This window comes from Halichoerus grypus, chromosome 7 (genome assembly GCF_964656455.1).
Source record: "Halichoerus grypus chromosome 7, mHalGry1.hap1.1, whole genome shotgun sequence".
Taxonomy (NCBI): Eukaryota; Metazoa; Chordata; class Mammalia; order Carnivora; family Phocidae; genus Halichoerus; species Halichoerus grypus.
Window position 1 is genome coordinate 72,645,505 of NC_135718.1, and position 24,296 is coordinate 72,669,800.

Sequence of the window (24,296 nt, forward strand, 5' to 3'; positions counted from 1 at the left end):
TGTTTTGTAGTTTTTGCTGTTATTCTGAATGGGATTTCGTTTCCATTATATAATCTAATTAGGAAAGAAAACTGGTATGTAGGAGGCAAATAGGAAGTATATTTATGTTGATATAGAAATCATACATCCAAACTTGTTACTGAACTTTCATTAATTTTTTTGAAATTTCCAGATATAAAACCCTATCATCTACAAATAACAAAAATTCTGAATTCTCCTACCCAATATTCACACACTTTCTACTCTTCTAACTACATTAGTCAGCACTAACAGAACAACATTGGTAGGGGTGATGGGGGACACTTTTGCCTTGCACATTAATAAGTATTCATTTCTTCCTGCTCATCTAATAGGAATGTTGAATTTCACTGAATGCCTTTCAGCCAATCTGAATGCCAACTGAAAAGATGATTGCATGGAATTTTTTTTTTTTGAAGATTTTATTTATTTATTTGACAGAGACAGACACAGCAAGAGAGGGAACACAAGCAGGGGGAGAGGAAGAGGGAGAAGCAAGCTTCCCGCCGAGCAGGGAGCCCGATGCGGGGCTTGATCCCAGGACCCTGGGACCATGACCTGAGCCGAAGGCAGACGCTTAACGACTGAGCCACCCAGGTGTCCCGATTGCATGGTATTTTTAAAAGATTTTCAAAAATATTTCAAATACCCAGAAAAGTACAAAGAATATATAACATGCGGTTATAGCCAATACTCAGATTTAGCAAGTATTAATATTATGTGGTGTTCAGATCAGTGTGTGTATATGTGTGTGTGTGTGTGTGTGTGTGTGTGCAAAGAAATCAAACCTTACAGTACAGAAAAGCCACACCCCACCCCACTTCTTCCTCTCTTTAGTTGGTGTTTAACATTTCTATACAAGTTTTTATAATTTTTTACATGTTTATAGCCATAAAAATATTCAGTATTGTTTTAACTATTTTAAAAATGTACACAAATAGTATACTGTATCCTTCTATAACTTTATTTTTCCTCTCAACATTATGTTTGTTCCTTTAAACCATTATGCAATATGCCATTGTATGGATAAGCCACAATTTATATATCCATCTCTACTAATGGAAAGTTTAGTTGTTTGGGGTTTAATTAATGTCACATAACTATGTAGTTTCAAAGGCTTAGACTGAAACAAGTATTTTGACTGCTTATATCTATTACATTAAATACTTACCAATCTCTCAACACTCCTGTAACATTTAGAGTCTTTATAATTTGAGGTCATGAACCAGATCAAACAAATATCCTTAGAATAAAGCTTCACCTGTTAAAAAAAAAAAAAAGACAAACATATTAATGGTAATAATAAAACACAAGTAATTTTAATAAAGTTCTGACACAAAAACCAATGGCCAGTTTCTTCATATTTGATGTAAAAGAAGCCAATGAAGCTTTTGAACCTCAAGGACACATTAAAAAATTTCTAGAGCTCCAAGAATGGAATCCTGAGACAGGAAGTATTGGAATATACTTAATCTGAACAAAGCAACTTGATCACAGCTCCCTACTCCTCCCCTCCTTCCAACTCCTTACAACCTGCAGGTAAATCACCAGTTAACTATAAAGGAAGGAGAATCAGCCCAGTATCCGTCTTCTTAACACTGAATCTAGGAGGCAGTGGAATACCTTGTACATACATACTATGGGTAGCCAAGTTATTACTCTCCTTGAGAGTGAAAGGTATTTGAGGATATATGAAAACTCAGAAAAATACTAAACCCAAACAATGAATAAACCACCACCAAATTTCATATCCTTGTTGAAGTTTTAAGAATGAATTAACCTTTTGTGTGTAATGCAATGAAGGCTATTTCTGAATACTAAAGGATAAATTCCTACTTCTGGGGTAGCAACAAATGCTTCTGTTGAGTTACCTGTTTTCCCCTTCTCTATAGTTGTGCCTAGGCAGAGGCACAAAAAATATTTCCTCATTAGAGGTACACAGCAACCATGAATGTTTATTTCGAACACCAAGTGTTTAAATCAGAGTGACCTTTAATTCCTTCAAAATGCCCAAACCTAGAGAACTTTCTTGAATTCCCTTCAGCTTGGTGAACAGTACTTGTACCACATTATTCTGGGCACTTGAGGATAAAGGAGGCAGGAAACGGGATTAGCTGCTGTTAAGACGACACAGGGCTTTGCGTGATGCAGGAAAGACACCTTTTCCCAGACTGGTCAGCCCCATGTCAGGCACACAGCTATCCACGCACAGGCTAGGTTTCACTCCCACTACTGCACTCGGGGCACCAGTGGCCACTGCATCAACTGCCCAACCAAATGAAAAGGCCCTGGAATGAAGTCTCAATACACCCTCCATGCCTGCTCCTGCTGCATCCTCAGCTAATACAAATCACCCACCTATTTTCAACTCTGAAATTACAGAAGGGGAAACTATCAAATTATGAGCGTAAAGATGGTATTTGATTAACTGCTGTGACTCTGATTACCCTCTGGTTTGGACTACTACGAGGTGGAGCCATCCATCTTGAGACGCTACAGTGATTCCAAGTAGCTCGGCATGGCCATTAGAAGTGGAAGCTGACAGACAACTGGATCCGTCTGTTTTTCTCTGTTATCGCGGGACATTTCTAGGCCCTGCTGAGGGATTTCTCTAATGCACTTAAACTGGGATGGCTTTTTTTTTTTTTTAAAGATTTTATTTATTCATTTGACAGAGAGACAAAGTGAGAGAGGGAACACAAGCAGGGGGAGTGGGAGAGGGAGAAGCAGGCTTCCCACTGAGCAGGGAGCCTGACGTGGGGCTCGAACCCAGGACCCTGGGATCATGACCCGAGCCGAAGGCAGACACTTAACGACTGAGCCACCCAGGCACCCCTGGGATGGCTTCTTTAGCCATATTTTTCACAGCCCAGCTTGGATGTCCATGGAGTTTCACTCTATCCAAGATCGTAATTCTATCAGCCAGCACAGTCAGTTGTGACCTTCTTTACTCTGCCACCACCCTCGATAAACTCAGCTGCATTCTAACTTTTATCATCCTGTATTATGCTGGGTGTCCATAAAGTCTGCAAATAGAGTTTAGAAAAATAGACTGAAGATGTCCTTAGGGCAGTATATGTACTTGCCTCTGTTTCTAAACTACATAAATACCCTGTAGGTACGTATGACTGTCTTACCCCCAAGGTCATGAATTCCTTAAGGACGGGGACCCTGTCTTATCACTTATTCTACTTTACAGCTAAAATGCCAAATTTAAAAAACATCATTATTACTATCCAACTTCTAATGCTACTATTATTATGTCATAATAAATAAAACTTGCAACAATATTACCAGAATTTTTATATTAAAATAAATGATCTCACTGATATGAGGAATTCTTAACCTCAGGAAACAAACTGAGGGTTGCTGGAGTGGTGGGGGCAGGGAGGGATGGGGTGGCTGGGTGATAGACATTGGGGAAGGTATGTGCTATGGTGAGCGCTGTGAATTGTGTAAGACTGTTGAATCACAGACCTGTACCTCTGAAACAAATAATACATTAGATGTTAAAAAAAAAAAAAAAGAAGAAGTTGTAGGAAGGGAAAAATGAAGAGGGGGAAATCGGAGGGGGAGACGAACCATGAGAGACTATGGACTCTGAGAAACACTGAGGGTTCTAGAGGGCAGGGGGGTGGGAGGATGGGTTAGCCTGGTGATGGGTATTAAAGAGGGCACATTCTGCATGGATCACTGGGTGTTATGCACAAACAATGAATCATGGAACACTACATCAAAAACTAATGATGTAATGTATGGTGATTTACATAACATAATAAAATAAAAAAAAATGAAAAGCATAATAACAAAGTACCTATAATCATATAAATGACCTCAGGAAAATAGTAAGTTTTTCTAATACAGTGACCGGTAAAGTATAAAACATGAATGGCCAAAACACAAAGCAAAAACCTGACAGTGTATTAGCTATACCTCTTAGTTTTATTTCATCAGAAATTTCATTAATATGGCATTTAATTCAACAAATACTTATGGAACATTTATTATCTGCTGGCTACTATTTTTGGCACTGGGAATAGAGCAAAAACAAAATCCCCACCCTCATGGATTCCAGTGAGGTAGAGACAGATGAAAAACAAACATATTGTAATGTCAGGCAGTGCTAAGTGCTATAAAAAATAAAACAGAATAAGGGTACAGAGTGACAGGAATGCTACTTCAGATAGGGTGACAAGGACTGTCTAAAGAGGTGGTATTTGAGCAGAAGCCTGAATGAAGGAAGAAAATGGGTCACGTGAGCATCTGGGAAAAGTATTCCAGGGCTTTGAGATTAGTTTATGTTTGACGCATTGGATACTGAGTGCAAGGGAAGTTAAAAAGTATTACAAAGAGGGCACCTGGGTGGCTCAGTCATTAAGTGTCTGCTTTCGGCTCAGGTCTTGATCCCAGGGTCCTGGGATCGAGCCCCACATCCAGCTCCCTGCTTGGCAGGAAGCCTGCTTCTCCCTCTCCCCCTGCTTGTGTTCCCTCTCTCGCTGTGTCTCTCTCTGTCAAATAAATACATAAAATCTTAAAAAAAGAAAAAAAAAGTATTACAAAGAGTGAGAAAAGTCACTCATTCCCACTCGCCAGGGACTGAAGTAAGGTGTGGAAAGATGAAACAGAAGTGTTCCCAGGGAACTGTTTCTCCCTAAGAACGGAAGTCTCCTTCCTGCCTGCCCCCCACTCCAGAGAGTCCGCAAGGTTTTTAAAGTCTGTGTGAAGAACAGCACTGTTTAGTGATAGACAAGACTGACAGAAGAGCAGGATTAGAGGGAAAATAAAGTTCAATGTTAGCTATGTTAGGTTTGATAGGTGGTGTAGAAACCAAGCAAAGGACACCAAGGATATGCCAAACTGGAGTTCAGGTGGGGAGGTTGGAACTGGTGAATCAATTTGGGAGTTATCAGCATATAGATGTGTTTAAACAGTACTAGATGGATGGCATAACCCAGAGCAGTGCTGTCCAACAGAACTTTCTGCAATGACTGGGCTGTGGTCAGTGGCTACCGTACTGATCAGTGGGGACCTAGAGAATGGGTATAAATGAAGCAGAGGAGATTCTAGGACTGAGCCCTGGGGTTAGCATCCCCGAGTCAGGGAGAGGAGGAGGATCCAGCACAGGAGACTGGGAAGGAGCAGCAAGTAGGGCAGGAAAAAAAATCAGGAGAGTGGTGCCTCCCCAAAACCAGGTAAAGAGAGCTTAAAATGGGAAAGGCTGACCAACCATGTCAAATATTGCTGAAAGCTTGATTAAGATGAGACTAGGAACTGACCACTGGATTTAGCAAGCTGGAAGTTACTGACAACCTTGTCCAAGAGTGGTCTCAGAGGAGTGGCACAGGGGGTGAGGGAGGGGGGCAAGGAGTTTAAGACAGCTCTTTTGAGAAGTTCTGCCATAAAGGGTGGCAAGGAGGTGGGGGGTAGCTGAAGAGAACATGGGATGGGGGAGGTGGTGTACTTTTTTTTTTTTTTTAACAAGGGACATTACAGCATGTTTGGAACCTGAGATACTACTATAGCATGTTTATATAGCAAGTTTCTCCAATGAAGAAAGGAACAGAGATGAAAAACTAGAACAAGAGGCGGTAACTGCAGGAGCAGTGAGTGGGCAGTATGAAGACGATCTGATGGACAAGTGCTAGGAACACTGGCAGTTCATGTAATGGAACAAAAAGGATGACAGAGCATGTGAGCACACGCAGGAAGATTGGTATATCTGGCAGTGAATGGTCCAAGATTTGGGTGCTTCTCTTTTCTTGGTGAAATAAACTGCAAGGCTGCTGGCTGAGAGTGAGAAGTAGGAGGAGGTGTTAACTGATGAGTGGAATGGGGTCAAAAACAGCCGCCCGTAAGAGACTTCCCACGAGGCTGCCATTAGTAACTAAGACTGAGTTCGGCTGTTCAATCCCTGGACCCGTACCACAGTCCAATTCCCCAACACGTGTGCAAGCATGCAATGACAGAATGGAGGCTGTCAAATACCTTATGGGAGTCTAGATAGATTACAGCCACAGCATTCTCCCATCTGTGCATGCAGCGTTCCTGCCAAAGATGGAAACTGGGTTATCTGGAAGGAATTATTCTTAGAAAACCCCTGTAACCCTTACTGCTCATCTTTTCCTTCTGTAAATATTTGAGAATCTTTTAAATCGATCTGTAGAATCTTTTGTGCAGGTAACACCAAGCTCACTAAAGTCTATGGAATCTATGTTCTTGCTTTATAATTTTGGAACTTTGGTCCTCTACTGTTTTCTAATAGTGTTCAAATTCCCCAGAACTGCTCAAAGATTACCTGCTCATCAATGACACAATGACACAAAATGTGTTACACTTTCTCAGAATCTGAACCTGTGATGTGAACCCATTTAGAGCAACCAGAGGTTCTGGTACAATCTCCTCTCTAATCGTGCGCTAAATTTTCTATTATTATTCTTACATCCAGCTTTATTAATCTGTGTAGAGATCATTCTTCATGTCAGAGAAGCCAGAAACAAAACAGAAGCTGAGAAGTTTCATTTACTCTCTGTATCCAATTATAGGGTCAGGTGTTTTGTTTTGTTTTTTTTTAATTTGAGTATAGTTACATTAGTCTCAGATGTGACATTAGTCTCAGATGTACAACATAGTGATGCAACTTCTCTATACTATGCCATGCTCACCACAAGTGTGGCTACCATCTGGGGGCCAGTTTGTTTAAAACAAAAATCTATTATTTGCTTGCTGTTTTCATCTTCTATATATAAAATGTAAAAGGTCAGCCTTAACCTTTTGCAAAACCTCAGCTCATTATTCTCTTAGGGTTATATTCCTCTTTTATATGAGATATCTGTATCTACATCTATGTATTTTTGTTTCATATCCTTCTTTCCTTCTTCTGCACATGTTATTTTAAATATGAGTTCATCTGGCCACTTGACCTTGCTCTTTTCTTCACGTACTATTTCCAGTTGTTCAATAAAAATCTGCCTATGGCCACCTTACACACATTTTCCCTTCTGGAGACTATATCCATGGCATCATATCTATCTTTACTTTGAAATTTAGGAACTCTGTATTTGTTTGTTTGTTTGTTTTGGAACTCTGTATTTCTAATTCTCTATATTCCAGATTTCCTCCATATTCTTCTTCCTGTTTCTTACTTATTCATTTAACATTTACTAAAACACCCACTTTGTGCTAGGTACTAAGAACACAAAATGTGAAAGTAATTTCAGTCTCTGCCTCTGAAAAGGTCCCATTATGGTGGCAAAGGCAAACCAATACACAGGGTGTCGTGTACTGATAAGGGGACACTGAATCCAATTTGAGTAGTCAGGGAGGCTTCATGAAGGATGTAATCTTTCACTAAAAGTTCAACATGTAAAGAGAGAAAAGGGGGGAAGAAAGACATACAGACAGAAAGAGCAGCTCAAGTCAAGTCCCTGACAGAATTACGGTAAGTTTGGTATCAAAATGCAAAATGAGAAGCAGGCAAATAAGGATGGAGAGAGTAGTGACCAAGGATAAATAAAAGGAACTTCTAGTGGGCTGAGAGCTCAGCAGAGGTTGAAAACCATGAATTTCAGGTAGAATCACTTTTGTCAGATGGCTGAGCTTCTCCAGCAGGGCTCAGCTGCTTGGATCTAATAGAAGATAGCGCAGATTGTATCACTGATGTAGAAATGGGAGTTTTGGTGGGTGGAGGAAGGGAAAGAGAACTAAGGTACAGTGAGAGAACAATCCATATGGTCAAAACTGGGATACAGACTGGCGAGGAAAGAGAAAGAGGCCAGGCAGATGTTGATACACAAGTTGAAATACAGGCCTGCAATCAATCTCTCTGAGATTGAAGAATAAAAAATGAGGGAATATTAAAAAGAAAAAAAAAAAAACATGAGGGAATAAAGGATATTGGAATTTTTAGATTTCTGAAACAAGCAGTTCCAGATGATAACACCCAGAGTGTAACTGTGCAAGTAGGTGTCTAAAATGCAAGTTAAGGACACTGCAGTTGAGTAAACCATGAGGCTAGTTTTTTGGACAACAGGTCATTGTTAGCTCTTAAAAGCTCCTTGATGACAGGGATTTTGTCTGTTGCTTTACTGCAAAATCTACAGCAACTAGAACACTATGTGGCACAACCATTTGTTGAATTTGTTAAATGAATGACATGGGTTTCTCTCAGGATTCCGATTATGTTCACTTGTCTAATTAAGCCCTCATAGTGAGTCAAAATTAGGTTCAGAGTTATCAGCTTCCCTCATTACCTCTTTAACCTTCTGGAAGTGAAATGGTCAATAAAATTAGTCAGTTGCAGCTCTGCTTTTATTGACTAAGACTCCCCACAGACATTTGGATAGTTGACTATGATATCTTAGCTCTGTTCTGGTTCTGTGATTAATTGCCATAACCCATTATCCAAAAGATCACAGAATTAAGCTATCACCCTCAGTCTTGAGGATTTTGACATAGTCATTTCCTTGACATGCAGTATAAAACTACTACACCAAGTCATATTGCCTATGTTCTCCAGTTCTGGGCATTTTTAAATACCTTGTCATTGCTGTGTTTTTATCAGTGCTACCCAAAACATTACAGTGACCACTAAAAATAAAATCTCAGGCTCAACAGCAGGACAAAAAGGGCTCCCTACGTCACCAAGTTTCCTCCCCAAAAACTATTAAATCTATCACTCATTCATTCATTCATTCATTCATTCATAAATTCGACCAAAATTTATTACTTATTCAATAAATATCTTAATAAATATTTACTAATCTGCTTACTCATTCTATTTTCCTAGGTTTTGACTCTGTTGTGAATAGTCAGTCAGCATTGTGACAGTGGTGAAAATAAAGGCAGAAGAGTGTGAATCTAGCAATTACTAGCTGCTACACAAAGCTGTGTGATGTCTGGCTTCCTTTTCCATGAAATGTCTATCCCACAGAGTTACTATGTAGATCTTTGAAGATTATACAACATCAGTAAACATTCTTGGTAAATATAGTTCCCTTTAGGTGCCCAGCACTAGGTGACGGCAGAGAATGCCATCTGGAGGAAGAACGAGATCATTACAACCTCTCCTCAGAGCAGTGTATATGGAAATGTCGATGTTAGGCTTTATGACCATACAGTTTTCAAGGAAGCACTGAAAATAAAAGGAGGGAGTACCAATATATTTTTTCTTTTCCATGTCTTGTGACTTCTACAGAAAAGGAGCAGAGGAAAAATACAATAAAAAAGTTTATAATAATGAACTTTACTCTTAGAGCCTGATTAGAAATAGTACATTTTCCTCATGAAATGGTAATATCTGAAGGGCTCAACTCCTAACTTTCATCAAATGCCCCAAATCCTGGTAAATTCATTTTTAAAATAATATTAGGTACTTTCCTAAATTTCTTAATTAAAATAATATTAGAGAAATTACCACTGGAAAGAATATTTTTTTAGAAATGTATTATGTACCAAAAAGGAAGAGACTGCTATCAACTGCAGGATTATTGAGAGGATCAAACACACTACTACACAGAATAATAAATATTCAATGAATTCTTTTGAATCAGAACCTGCAGTGATTTGAAGCAGTCTTCCTGAAAATAAAGGTTGGTTGTTATGGACGATTAATTATGCTAAATCCCATCTCTCCAAAGTTCAATATATATTGAATATAGACTGATTAATGACTTTCCCAAAGATCTCACATATTCTTTGCAACACATCACTAAAAATTAAAAACCCTTTGGGGAAAACAATGATAACACTATTTATGCCATTTCATAAGTGACATAAATAAAGGTATGAATGTGAATAAGTTAGAATCACACATTTTCACAATGGCAGAAACTTTAGACATCATATTCTCCATCCCCACATTCTAAAGATGACAAAAACTGAAGCCCACAGGTGCAAAGTCCCATGGTTGGGTCCCATGACCGTCTTAGGAGTTATATGATATTTTTAGAGCTAATTAACTAGAACTAAAATAGCCAAGTTTAGAAGACACAGCCCTTCTTCTTCTGTCAGGTCAATTAAAAATTAGACAATGGGCAAAGAAGTTTCCTTAACACTAAATACTATCTGTAAATGTTGCTAGATTGCAATCTGTACACCTGGAAACAAGCTTCAAAAACATCTCTCTACAAACTTTTGCTTCTGCACTAAGTGCAACTGCAATTAGGCAGTAATCCTGCCTCTCTGTCCTACACTGTTTCACTCCTCCAGGCTAATATCCTGCCACCCCAAACTTCTCAAGGTGTTCTATAGCTTCATGCTATCTTTCTCCATGTGTTTCCATACTTTCCATTTATATCAGGAAGTAAATGAACTGGGGAAAAAAACAAAAACCGAGAAACAAAACACTCTGCTCCTCCTAGAAAGAGGTATTTACATTTTAACAAGAAGTAACACCTCCAGTTCTAACTGGAATTACAAGATAAGAGGGGTAGAAGTTGGCTCTGATGTAGATGTTCCATATTAAAAATGTAGGACTACAGGGGCACCTGGGTGGCTCAGTCAGCTAAGCGTCTGCCTTCGGCTCAGGTCATGATCCCAGGATCCTGGGATGGAGCCCCTGCATCAGGCTCCCTGCTCGGTGGGGAGCCTGCTTCTTCCTTTCCTGCTCCCCTTGCTTGTGCTCTCTCTCTCTCTCTCTGTGTCAAATAAATAAATAAATAAATAAATAAATAAATAAAATCTTTTAAAAAAAATGTAGCTATAAATAATCCTTAACCAGTAAATGGAGGGGGGGTGGACAGTTGTACTGTTCCTACTTTTATTCTGTATTAGGCCTTTAGGCTAAGTACAAAAATGTGCTGAATGAAATATTTTCAATTTATGTAGAATTGCGTAGGCTGATAAAGAAAACTCAATAAAATGAAAAGGGCTGTGGTTCAGGGGCAAAGGGTAGAAATCTAAGACAGCAGTAGCCCCAGAAAAGTGAACATACTATTTTTTTTCCATATTTCAGGGAGCCGACGAACAACACCACCTGCTCCCCTCCCCCTCTCTAAGCCCATGACGTCTTGGTTAACACTCTCTTGTGCTTGCCTGGACACCTGTGACTGGCCCGGAGAGAAGTCATCATGGCTCCTCATTTGACAAAGCTGGCCCAGGCACCGTGTAGCAAGGCCAAATTTTAAAATAAATTCAGAGGATGTCACACCAAAATACACCAAAGTTAAGCCCTTCAACAAGCAGTTCACTTTCCCTAAAACAAACAAATTGGGCAACCAGATGTCTCCGAAGAACCTGGGTTTGATCCTGAGCAGCACAAAAGAATGGAAAGTGAGACACCTGTGGTTATAGTGAGGTGACAATTAACAGAACTATGAAGGCTCATCCAGGTAGATCATTTCTCCACCCCCCCACCCCCTCCCGCTTTACATCCCTGCTAGAAGGAATGTGCTAGAAGTTTTAGACTGAAGAGCTCATACATCCCCAAAACAGATCTCTGGATTTTATGGAATACTGATAACGATGATGATGATGTAGCTGCCATCTACAAATGACTACGACCCATCAGGCACTCCTAAAAGCACTCCACTACAGCTGTTGGTTTAATCCTCATAACAAGCTCATAAGTATAATTATATCCCTACTTGTCACATGTTAGAAGCTGAAGCACAATGAGGTTAAGCAACTGCTTCAGGTCACAGAGCTACTAAGTGTCAGAGGCAAGATTCAGACTCAGGCAATCTGTCTGTATTCTGCATACAAATTTCTATTCTCCCAGGCAATCATTAACCTCCTCCCTCCAACAAACCAGCTCCTCCTTCCTCACTCCTATTTCAGTTGATGGCCTCTACCAGTTACGCAGGGAGAAACCAGAACAGCACTTCACCTGGGGCCCAGTCAGCTCTTTGGCTTGACAGCGCCACTTGCTAACTCTACGACCTTGGCTTCTTGGCCTCCTCTCTCTAAGCCTCAGTCTTATCTAAGAACACACCAAGTTGTGGATATTTAAATTACATGAGATAATGCACATAAAATGCATTGCACAGTGCCCAGCAGACTGTAGGAAGATCAATACTTATTAGCGATTACGATCATTACCTCGAATCTGGCTCTCCCCCTCTAACCTGAGGCCTGAGCATCCTCAGGCCCTCATCCCCTCTCTCACTTGCAATGCTGCCAACCTCTTAACTGGTCACTCTGCCCGGTCTACTTTCCATCCAGTGCAAATTCTACAACTGCTAACACTGTCATTCACTTTTCTTAAAATAATAAGCGACACTCCAATGCCTAGGGAATAAGTTTCCAACTCGTTGTTGTTGTTGTTGTTGTTGTTATGATGCTCTATACTTCCCTCACCCTCTAACCTTCCTAATCTCTCGCTACATCTCAGGACACACTCTGCCACCCCATAATTCCTCCTAAGGGTACTCACTTTCTCAACACTATTCACTAATGTTTTTTGTCATGTTACTGCTGCTACAGAAATTCCTATTAATTCCCAGTGAATTACTTTCTACATGCCTCTTAGGACTCACCGCATTGTGTTACAGTATTGTATTGTTTCTTTCCAAACTAGATTATACTTCCCTTAAGAAGGGAAAGCAGGTCTCATTTGTTTAAAAAAAAAAAAAAATCCTTTTTGCCTAACACAATGCCACAACTAGTAAGAACTCAACAAATAGGGGCGCCTGGCTGGCTCAGTCGTTAAGCGTCTGCCTTCGGCTCAGGTCATGATGCCAGGGTCCTGGGATCGAGCCCCGCATCAGGCTCCCTGCTCCACGGGAAGCCTGCTTCTCCCTCTCCCACTCCCCCTGCTTGTGTTCCCTCTCTGGCTGTCTTTCTCTCTGTCAAATAAATAAAACCTTAAAAAAAAAAAAAGAACTCAACAAATAAACACCAATTCACTTAATACTAACTTCGATAGAAAACATTTTAATATTCAAATTCCTTTAGGAAATCTTCCTGCAGCTAAAGCTCTGAGAAATAAATAGCCATATTTACAAAAGCTGTTTTCCATTCCTTAGCAAGCATTTAAGGTACTAAGGAAAGCACTACAGAAACATGTAAAAACTTCACCAAAATTTTTTTAGATTAAAAACAAAAAATTTCAGCAATAAAATCTTGGATGTTTATCCTTCCTATGTTAAAGATTATAATGCAGAGTAAACAGCTTAAGAGTTCTTTAAAATCAATTCTAGAAATAATGGTTTTCCATACCTCTTAAAGAGACACTATAAACACAGCTTGGCATCTTATCCTAAATGTGAAATGAAAATAAAAATGATTTCCATAGCAATATCACAATGATCAGTAGTTTCTAATATATATTTTGTATAAGGTAAAAGATTCTGTAAAATAAGTTTCAGAAAAACTGAACACAGATATGTATAAGCTTTGACTACACCACATAAGTGTACAAAGCAATAGTTTCCTCTTATTCCTTCATAATTCTTATAGACACAGTGAAAATTAGCTTCATTCTAAAACTATTTAGTTGAGACAGTCAAGTACAGACAAATGCATTTACTACTATAAAACATATCACATCAAGAAAGATTAACAGTGAGATCAAATTCAGATCCAGCTGCTTAATCTACTGCTCTCTAATCGTCCATGAAGACAGATAGTAGGAGAGAAGGGCATAGGGAGTGAGAGTGATAGAGAACAGAAATAAAAAAGGAATATATATTAAGCAAATGCCTTTCAGATTCAACCTACACTTGATATTTTTTTCTGCCTCACTGAGTATCATCACAATTTAGTTTCTACCACCATGGTATAAACGTAGACACGTACAAAGACAAAGGGTTTAAGTTATAAATGAATTACATACTAGAAACCAAACACTATCACCTTGCATAGTGTATAAGGCATCTTTTGGTTATGAGATTACTTTCTTAAAATGCATTAAAATGTTCAAGAGGTTGGTGGCACAGGAGAAAGAATACTACACTAAAAGTCAAGACACTTTTGGTTTTCTGTTTTGCCTCAAACACTCTTTAGGATCTCAGGCAAAATGCTTAACCTTTCTGATCCCCATTCTTCTTACACATATTAAAACAAAACTAGATGATCTCTAAATATCTTTTAGGCTGTGAACTTTCATGATAGAACAGCATTCAGAAAATAGTAATATAGTAACAGTAAACATCAAAGTTCATTTAAGATTAAAATTACACATTCTAGGGGCCCCTGAGTGGCTCAGTTGGTTAGGTGTCCAGCTCTTGGTTTCAGCTCAGGTCATGATCTTAGGATCCTGAGACAGAGCCCTGCGGGGCTCCACTCAGCGCAGAGTCTGCTTGAGATTCTCTCCCTCTCCCTCTGCCCCTTCCCCCACTCTCTCTCTCTAATAAATAAATAAACAAAATATTTTTAAAAAATTATACATTCTAAATGTTTCCTTAAATTGTGAATAATCAAGTTTTGTCAAAACTACCTTACTGGGATTCCATTTTTTAGAAATAAAGTGTAGAGAAAATAAATATGTTTCAGCTGTATGGAATATATGACTTCAGAAATATTCTCCAAAATATTTGAATAAGGCTAACAGAAAAAACCTCAAGAAAGTTACCAGCATTACCATCTTTGGAAGCATTATTAAACAGAAAACCCAGAAAACATTAAAGGATTTGAATCTTTAATAAACTCTAAGTTATAATGCACTAAAGATCTAATAAAGTCTAGACAAGCAAATATTAAAAAGTAGCATAAAAGCAAGCTAATAGGTATAAGCAGCTGTTCTACAAGTTACACCAGTAAAACCTCCTTTTGCCATTGGCCAGGATACACTGAACTGTGCACTTCAATGAATCAATACCCACAAGCAGTAACAATGAATGCATTTTATGAACTAATAAATGTTTTGTTGCCCTTTCAAATAAGCCACATTAATATAATAAAAGAGGAAATCATTCTTAGCATTGTTTTAATTTCACACTCATCCAAACTCCGTATAATAATTACACTGTTGAAATAATATGTATGCAATTATGATTATTTTTCTTCCATTTAAGGAACTCAGGTAAGTGAACTACAGAACTAATAAGAATTCTATTGTAGCAAATCACGTTTTGATCAGAGCAATCTTAAAGATGGAAGAGAAAGGAAAAAATTAATATACTATTACTGCTCTTTAAAAGTTCATAATACTCAAACGAGCATATAGAATTGGTTTCACTGCTGCTAAATAAATTACTAAAAACACATTCACCCAAAAACCAAATGCTACAACAAAAAATTTAAATATACTTAACCAAAATATATTTCCAATAAACAAAGACACAGTTAACTTTGAAACAGTTAAGCACAAGAACAAGTTCCTAAAAAAAAATAGCAAATCCATCCCAACAACAATCTTGGGGGTGGGACATGGTTAAACCATGCCAAAAAACAGGCTTAAAAGTAGAGAAAAAATAACCAACAACATTTTTTACAAAACCAGAACAAATAATACTAAAATTTATATAAACCACAAAAGAACCAAAATAGCCAAATAAGTCTTTTTTTTTTTTTAGTGTTTTTAAAATTTTTAATTCCAGTACAATTAACTTTCAGTGTTATATTAGTTTCAGGTGTATGATATAGTGATTCAACACTTCTGTACATCACGCTGGGCTCATTACGATGAGGACACTCCTTAATCCCCATCACCTATTTCACCCAACCTCCTGCCCACCTCCTCTCTGGTGACCATCAGTTTGTTCTCTATAGTTAAGAGTTTGTTTCTTGGTTTGTCTCTTTCTCTTTTTTTCCCTTTGCTCGTTTGTTTTGTTTCTTAAATTCCACATATGAGTAAAATCATATGGTATTTGTCTTTCTCTGACTTACTCACTTAGCATTATACTCTCTGGTTCCAACCATGTCACTGCAAATGGCAAGATTTCATTCTCTTTTATGGTTGAGTAATAGTCCATTACACACACACACACACACACACACACACACACACACACACACACACCAGGGTTCCTTTCTCTCCACATCCTCAACTTGTTATTTCTTGCCTTTTTGATTCTAGCCATTCTGCCAAGCGTAAGGTGAGATCTTATTGTGGTTCTGGTTTGTATTTTTCTGATGATTAACAATGTTGAGCATCTTTTCCTGTGTCTGTTGTCCATTTATACGTCTTCTTTGGAAAAAATGTGTATTCAGGTCCTTTGGCCCTTTATTAATCAGATTATTTGTTTTTTTGGTATTGGCTTATATAAATTCTTTATATATCTTGGATATTAGCCCCTTATCAGATATATCATTTGCAGATATCTTCTGCCATTCAGCAGGTTGCCTTTTTGTTTTGTTGATGGTTTCCTTCACTGTGCAGAAGCTTTTTATTTTGGTGTAATCATAATAGTTTAATTTTGCTTTTGTTTTTTCTTGCCTTAGGAGATATATCTAGAAAAATGTTTCTATTGCTGGTATCAAAGACATTACTGTCTGAAGAGTAATATCCTAGAAGTAAAGAGTAATATCCTAGAAGTAAAATCCTAGAAGAGTCTAGAATTTTTATGGATTCAGGTCTCACGTTTAGGTCTTCAATCCATTTTGAGTTTATTTCTGTGTATGGTATAAGAAAGTGGTCTGGTACAGACTTTTTCCCATTGTATATTCTTGCCTCCTTTGTTGTAAACTAAATGACCATAAAAGCATGGGTTTATTTCTGGGCTCTCTATTCTGTTCTATTGATGTATGTTTCTATTTTTGTACCAGTACCATATTGTTTTGATTACTACAGCACTGTAGTATATATTGAAATTTGAGATTGTGATACCTCTAGCTTTGTTCTTCTTTCTCAAGATTGCTTTGCCTAACACTAATTTATTTATTTTTTTTAAAGATTTTATTTATTTATTTGAGAGAGAGAGAGCGAGAAAGCACAAGCAGGGGGAACAGTAGCGGGAGAGGGAGAAGCAGGCTCCCCGCCAAGCAGGGAGCCTGATGCGGGGCTCGATCCCATGACCCTGGGATCATGACCTGAGCTGAAGGCAGACGCTTAACCATCTGAGCCACCCAAGCGCCGCCTAACACTAATTTAAAGGGATTCATGTACCCCTTTGTTTATATCAGCATTATTTACAATAGCCAAATTATGGAAGCAGCCAAAGTGTCCATCAATAGATGAATGGATAAAGAAGATGTGGTACATATAGACAATGGAATATTACTCAGCCATAAAAAAGAATGCAACCTTGCCATTTGCAATGACAAGGATGGAGCTAGAGAGTATAATTCTAAGTGAAATAAGTCAGTCAGAGAAAGACAAATATGTTATGATTTCACTTATATGTGGAATTTAAGAAACAAAATAAATGAACAAAGAGAAAAAGAGAAACAAACAAAAACCCAGACTCTTTTTTTTTTTTTTTAAACCCCAGACTTAAATACAAAGAACAAACTGATGGTTGCCAGAGTGGAGGTAGGTGGGGGGATGGGAAATATAGATAAAGAGGCTTAAGAGTACCCTTACTGTGATGAGCACTGAGTAACATACAGAATTGCTGAATCATTATATCCTACACCTGAAACTAATATAGCACTATGTTAATTATATTTGAATAATAAATAAATAAGAAATAACATGTCAAAGAAACAAAAATCCAAAAAGAAGAGGAAAGAAAATAGTTCTCGGTATTTATCAAATGTATACTAGGTTTTCAGCATTATCCCAAATATATATGACATACAATATATAATGTATATAAATTATGTAATTATATCAAATATAATTATATATAACTTAATATTCACAAGTACCATATAACAAAAATATTACTGTTATGATTTTAGACAGTTGAAATATCCAGAAATAGTTAAGAATGATAGCCAGTAAGTTTGATAAGCTATTCCTAGAAACCACATTTCTCTGGTCTGGAAGCCTATATTCTTTTCAGCTTCTTAAGAGAGAAGATACTTCTTTTTTTTTTTATTTTAATTTTTTAAAAATGTTTTTTTAAAGATTTATTTACCCATTTGAGAGAGACAGAGTGCATAAGCCAGCAAGGAGCCCCATGGCGGGGGGCTGGGGGGTGGATCCCATGCCCCTGAGATTACAACCTGAGCAGAAACCAAGAGTCCAACGCTTAACTGACTGAGCCACTCAGGCATCAGAGAGAAGTGACTTCTTAAAAGAGACTTTGCAAAAGAGATAACTTAAAAGGAAGTTCAACTTTTCCAAGCCCTTCATTTACATTAATAATAAAAATAACTTTATATCATTTTACAATTTTCAAGTAAGATCTCAAGAGCATTTTGTTCATCTATCACAAGAAGTCCATATGTTAGGACCTCTATTTTACTTATTTAAAAAGTTGGTCTTCTACAATCTGTCAGAGTCAAAGAATGCAAGGAGAAAAGGGGCGCCTGAGTGGCTCAGTCGGTTGAGCGTCTGCCTTTGGCTCGGGTCATGATCCCAGGGTCCCGGGATCGAGCCCCACATCGGGTTCCCTGCTTAACGGGGAGTCTGCTTCTCCCTCTGCCTCCCACCATGCTCTTGTGCTCTCTCTCTCACTCTCTCTCAAATAATTAAATAAAATCTTAAAAAAAAAAAAAAAGGAGAAGATGCCTTAGCAACACTAAAGTAGCTGGAATAAAAATCTAACAGGTTGTAGGAGATACAATTCTGGAATACGAGTCAGACTGAGGCTCTGCCTCAATCCGTGCTCCAGCATCCCTAGATCTTTGATTCCCCATATAGAGAATGAGAAGATGGAATTTATCTCTTGTTACTTTTCAAGCTGTAAAATGTGCTGGCAGTGTTCCTGAGATGTGTTAATGTTGCATACAGAGAAAGAAACTTTGGTCAAAGCTACCTGCTAAAAACTAATCAACACAAATTATAAAAAAAAAAATCAGTGTTACAGGATCAGGAATCCTGAACTAATAAACCTTATGCTTATGTGCACATACCCCCCCCCAAAAAATGTAGAGGAAAAAAATGGAATCCTAGAGTTAGCCCACAACCTAAATGTCACTTTTCAGTATTTCACCAAATTAGGAATTCTCTCTCTTCAATAAACATTTTCTACCTATTTTAGCTTCTGATAAGTTGTGTTATTAAAGTTTGTCTTACTTGATTTAAAATGTATCTTCCTCTTACTTTCACTCTTTCCATTATAACAAAATTACTAACTAGAACTTACCAGGAGGCATTGGTTGGAAATCCAGCTCCCTCCTAGTTTTTAACCCCTCATCTCCATTGGCTTCTTCATTGCTTAAAGTAAATATCTATGCATATCCTGTTAATACCTCCCTCTTTCAAGATTACTCAAGGGTAGTCTCTACTTGAAGTGGTCTTCCCGCCTCACCTCACCTCACCTCTCTGTGCACTGCAGTCTGACTTTTGCCCACACTCCTCTACCAAAACTAGTCAGGCCAAGATCAACAATAACCTTCTAATTGCCAATGGACACATTCCAGTCCTTATCTTATTTGACCTCTCTGAGGAATATAAAGCATAGGAGACTACTAATCATTCATTTCTTGAATCTCTCTTCTTTCTGGATTTGTGAGATACCAAATCTCTTTTGGCTTTCCTTCGGCCCTGCTGACCACTCCTTCTGTCTCCTTAGTTGGAACCTTCTTTGTCAGCTCCTTCATGTTGGCGAGCCTCTGGGTTCTGTCCTCCTCCTCACTTCTGTTTGTGTTTTCTTTTGATGATCTCATCCACTTCTAAGGTTTCTAGTACGACCTATACGTTAATGGATACCAAATCTTCATATAGAGATGAATCCAGAACTTCTTTCAAATCTCCAGACTCTTATAGAACAAAACGTACCCAGAACATTTTAGGGCAGTATTATAGGGCTAGAGAGGATAATCTTAGGCTAGTAAGCTCCATTCATGTCCCTCTAATTTAGGGCTCAATTCATTCATTCTCAACATCCACAGCCCCTTTCCAAGGTGATAGCTCCCCTAGTTACCTGTCACTGATATGACTAAACATCTTGATTTGCCTACGACAGTCCTGGTTTATGCCTGCTGTCCCAGAGTAACCATTAATGACATTCTTTTCATTTTCAAAATAAATGTTTGGTCAATAAATTATGTGCCCACCCATCCTTTCTGATTTTTTACACACAACTTGATGAGCCTTCCTTCCTCCCTGGATTCTTTACTCCCTAGCTTTAGGAACCCTAGTTCCATTGCCAAGAAACATCCCTATATCCTCTACCTTTACATAAGAGGATCATTTCATCTCCTCCTCTTAATACATCACTATATACACCCAGATCCCAGGCCAGGAAGACAAGTTAGCATTACTCGGGTTATCACCTGGTTCCCAAGGTGACTTATGCATCATTATTATACCATTTTATCCACTTTTAAGGCATTATACTATATTTATACTATATTACCTTATAGCTATATTTATAGTTGTCAACTACTGACTTTGAGTCTTTCATCTTCATCTACTGAGAACTTTGTCATACAACTCCTGTCTTCCTCTCCATACAAGATCTGTTATTCTGAGGGCTGCATTATCTATAAGAACAAATAATCCCAACATACTTGGATTCAGAGTTCTTTGATTTCCTCTTCTTCAATGACCCCTACTTTGTGGAGGGTGAGCATGGTTTAGTAGGTGGTTGTGAAAAATAAGTATGGTTTTGGAAAGTATTTAGTGTAGTGACTAGAATATAGTACTCAATAAATGGCAGCTTTTATTAATATTACAATTGCTGTAATTAACACTATTAACCTTGGCTACCTACTATCATTGGTCATACTTTGGCCCTTATCATCACCTGCAACTGTTCCAACTCCAGAATCTTAAAGTTAGGACCTCACATCATGTGCCTTTTTTTCCATCCCTAGTACTCCTTTACTTCCATTAATCCTACAGCTTACTCACTGAGATTCTTCACCCTCTTTGTTCTGCACATTTATCAGCCCCATCTTGGCTTGGCTGTCTTCCTTAATCAAGCAGGATACCTCTGGTTCAGCCCTTCAATTAGCAACCTCATTATCACCCTCGGTTCCTTGACTTTATACCATCCCCAACCCAAGTTCTATATCATACCCTCCTTTCCAATCCCCATCCAGATTCAGTCTACTATATGCTTTTTGCACTGTTATGTAGAGCTACTGAAGAGAACTGCTTAACCATTCTGATTGGCTGCTTTCCTCATTCGTGATTTCAAGGGTGTTTATCACTATTAAGCAATTAGGTCAGTGGTCCCCGGTCAAGCCCCTTTCCCAATCAACAGTAACTCTTCCCATGAAACATACCCCAACCCATGCTCCTCCGCCTCAATTTCAGCAGATAACCTGGCTCCACGGAGACAAGAGATGCCAGCCTGGACATGAACCTATATTATATCGGTACCTCCTCTCTATTTCCTTTTCTTTTTTTAAATAGGAAGATGAATCACTGCTCTTCTTCAGGGTAACCCTTTCACCTGTGCTCTTGTTCCCAACCCTTCCATTTCCTCTGAGGTTATGTCTGATTATCTTCTTTCTCTTGAGACTTCAATTTTTGTGACTTCAATTTTCTTTCCTCTTCAATGACCCTTCCCATCAGTCCACTAAAGTTCCTTGACTCTTTCATCTTTAAAGAAAAACAAACCTTCCCCAATCACATCTCCTCACTCAAGCTTCCACCCACTGTCCTCTCTTCCTTACCAAAAGTATTTGAAAGGATGTATTTACTGAATGCATGAAGACTATTTGGTTTAGGCTTCTGAGTTCCAGACTGACCTATATATTTTGAAAATTTTAATTACATGTGACTTGGTTCCGACAAAGAAAATAACTATTTTCACCAAACTGATGTGAATTGATGAATTTCACATATCCAAATCTGTTCCTCCACCTATATTCTCAAATTTAAGATCAATTCCCAGAATCACCATTCACCCAGCCAATGTAGAATCCTTAAAGCCCACTTTGATTCTTCCGTTTTTTTAAATCGCATATCTAAGCAAGTCCTTTCTAAAATCTCCCACATCTGTCCCCTTCGTGTCTTCCCAGGGCTCCTACCATTGAGGCCTCTCTTCTGACACTACTTCAAAGGGATGTTGTGAAGGGTAAATAAAATAATAAATGGCAATGCACTCTGTAAGGTGTGAGGTGGTTAAAAAGATTATTTAATATTATCACACCTTTGGCAAAGTGAGTAAGGGGTTAATATGACTTGTTCTTAAAAAAAATAATTCTGGGTCTTAATAATCAGTGCCTTGTTTTCTAATCACAAATTACAAAGCATCTGCTTGGCAATCTGGTCTATAATTTTTCTAGGAGTCACTTAGTGTCAAGATGTTCAATGTATAGTTTCTAGGCTTCACTACACCCCTCCCCCACTCCATTTTTAAATTTAAAATATGTGATTCTTCAGGTTTCTGGCAAAAATCTTCTATCCTCTTTACCTTGTAAAGATGAGTGGTTACAGTTGTATAAACATTTCTAAGTACGTGCAGTACTCTCCCTTATCAATCATCTATTTCTTCCACCCATTTAAAGTGGCTAGAAGTTCTCTTATTTCCTCATGCATTTTGAGTTTCAATTTCAAGGAATCACATTTGGATGGAACAATGACTAGCCTTTTGGAAAACTGTTTAATTCCTTTCTTGATTAATTAAGAGGATCACACTTTAAGCATTACTTTTTCATATTATTAAATAAGATTTTTCTTCCCCCCGCCCCAACTATTAGACCTGAAAAGCATTCGAAGTTTCTAAATGTATCAGGTCTCTTCCAATTACTATAAATCAAGGCCAGGAGAATTAAGAGAAACAAGGACAAATACTGTTGAGAAGCAACAGCAAAAGAAAGTAGGATCCAAGAGAATATGGTGTTCCCACTGACTCCAAGATCAGTTTATAACTAGTTATTAATCTGACAGTTTCTTAATATACTTTCATAATATATTTAGGTTGAAAATCCATGTAAAAACGTTAGTTTATAACCTGGGTTCTTAGTGTAAGAGATAGACCTTAAATTCTAGGAGCCTGATATATTTTTGATACAAGTTTTACAGGCCAAATTCTATTGTTCCAAATACTGCATAATTTGATGAAAAGATCTCCATTTAACATGTGATGGCCCATTTATTTCAAGCCATCTTTAATGAAACTAAAGAATTAGGATAATCCCTGTATATTACTGACTCATTAATAAAGTATTAAAAATACAGGTCATTTCCATTGTAATTTCACAAATGGCCAAGTGAAGCCATGTTTGATAACAAGGTTTCTGAGGCTTAAAAAAAAATTTTGAACTTAAGCCAGCCATCTAAACATAATTTGGGAAAAGATTAATCATTTGAGGTGTTCAAGTTAAATAGAGGAACAAACTACAAAGGTACTCTAAAATTCTGGATTATATGGCTTTCTCTACAACTGAAACTAACAAACAGATGCTCTGAGAGCAAGCAAATAAAAACAGAACTGCCCTTAGTGAAATGAATGTCTAAGTTGGTCCAAAAGAACTAAAAAGAAAATGAGTATGAAAAAAAGTTGGCAGTTTATGGGTGAAAATATTAAGCCCCTGTTAAAGTCAAGATAATGTAACATCTTCAGTACAAAGTCACTGCAATCTACTGCTAATAATCTCTACTTGGACATTTCATTTTACTGTCTTCTAACCAACCCCTCATAAACCTCATCTCAGTATGTGTCAACTTCATCTTTATACTTGCTTAGGACAAAAATTTTGGTGTCTGTAAGTCTCCTGTTGAGTCTACCCTCAATTCATCTGGAAATCAACCACTCCACCAGGTCCACTGGTCCATATTATAATCATCTCTGGCCTGAATTATGGCAAGGGTCCCTGAGCTGATATCCCTGCTTCCAATCCTGCCCAATCCCTCCCCCTGGCCCAAACAGTCTATTCTCCAGTCTATTCTCTGCCCCAGCCACCAGGGTGACCCTTTTAAAAGTCTGATTATATCTCTTCTCTATTCAAAGGGATGACTCCCCTTCTCACTCAGAGTGTTAGACCAAGTCCGTACAAAGGCCTACAAGGCCTCACCCAACCTGATTTCCCATTCCCTTAACTGACTTCACTTCTACTACTCTTACTTTGCTCACTCCACCACAGCCAAATCAGCCTTTGAGCTGTCCTCAAACATGCCCAGTACACTCCTGCCTCAAAGCTTTTGTAAGTGCCTTTCCCTCTGCTTCAATACTCTTCCCCTAGAGAGGGATATGGAGTACCTTCTCACTTCCTTCTGGTCTTGGGCTCAAATGCCATGCTCTCCAGGAAGTCTTCCCTGGCTACCTGTAGTTAAAATTGCAACCCTCTCCCCTCACCCTCCCTCTTTCCTGCTTTTTCCTCTATAGTCCTTAACACTAAATGACATAGCACATATTTTATTATCTGAGATCCCCCACTAGAATAGAATGTAA

At 38.2% G+C, this 24,296-nt stretch overlaps 1 protein-coding gene across 5 annotated transcripts in view; it reads right to left on the reverse strand.

Moving 5' to 3' along the window:
- The window catches only part of LYST (lysosomal trafficking regulator), a 186,678-nt gene that overhangs the window by 147,214 nt on the left and 15,168 nt on the right, over positions 1-24,296 (reverse strand). For 4 of the 5 annotated variants that reach the window (XM_078077736.1, XM_078077737.1, XM_078077740.1 and 1 more), the window contains exon 2: positions 1,190-1,279. The gene's annotated coding sequence lies outside the window, so the exon portion shown is untranslated. Of the gene's footprint in view, positions 1-1,189; positions 1,280-13,173; positions 13,214-24,296 lie in introns of all 5 variants that reach the window. The other variant, XM_078077739.1, reaches the window with a different exon arrangement.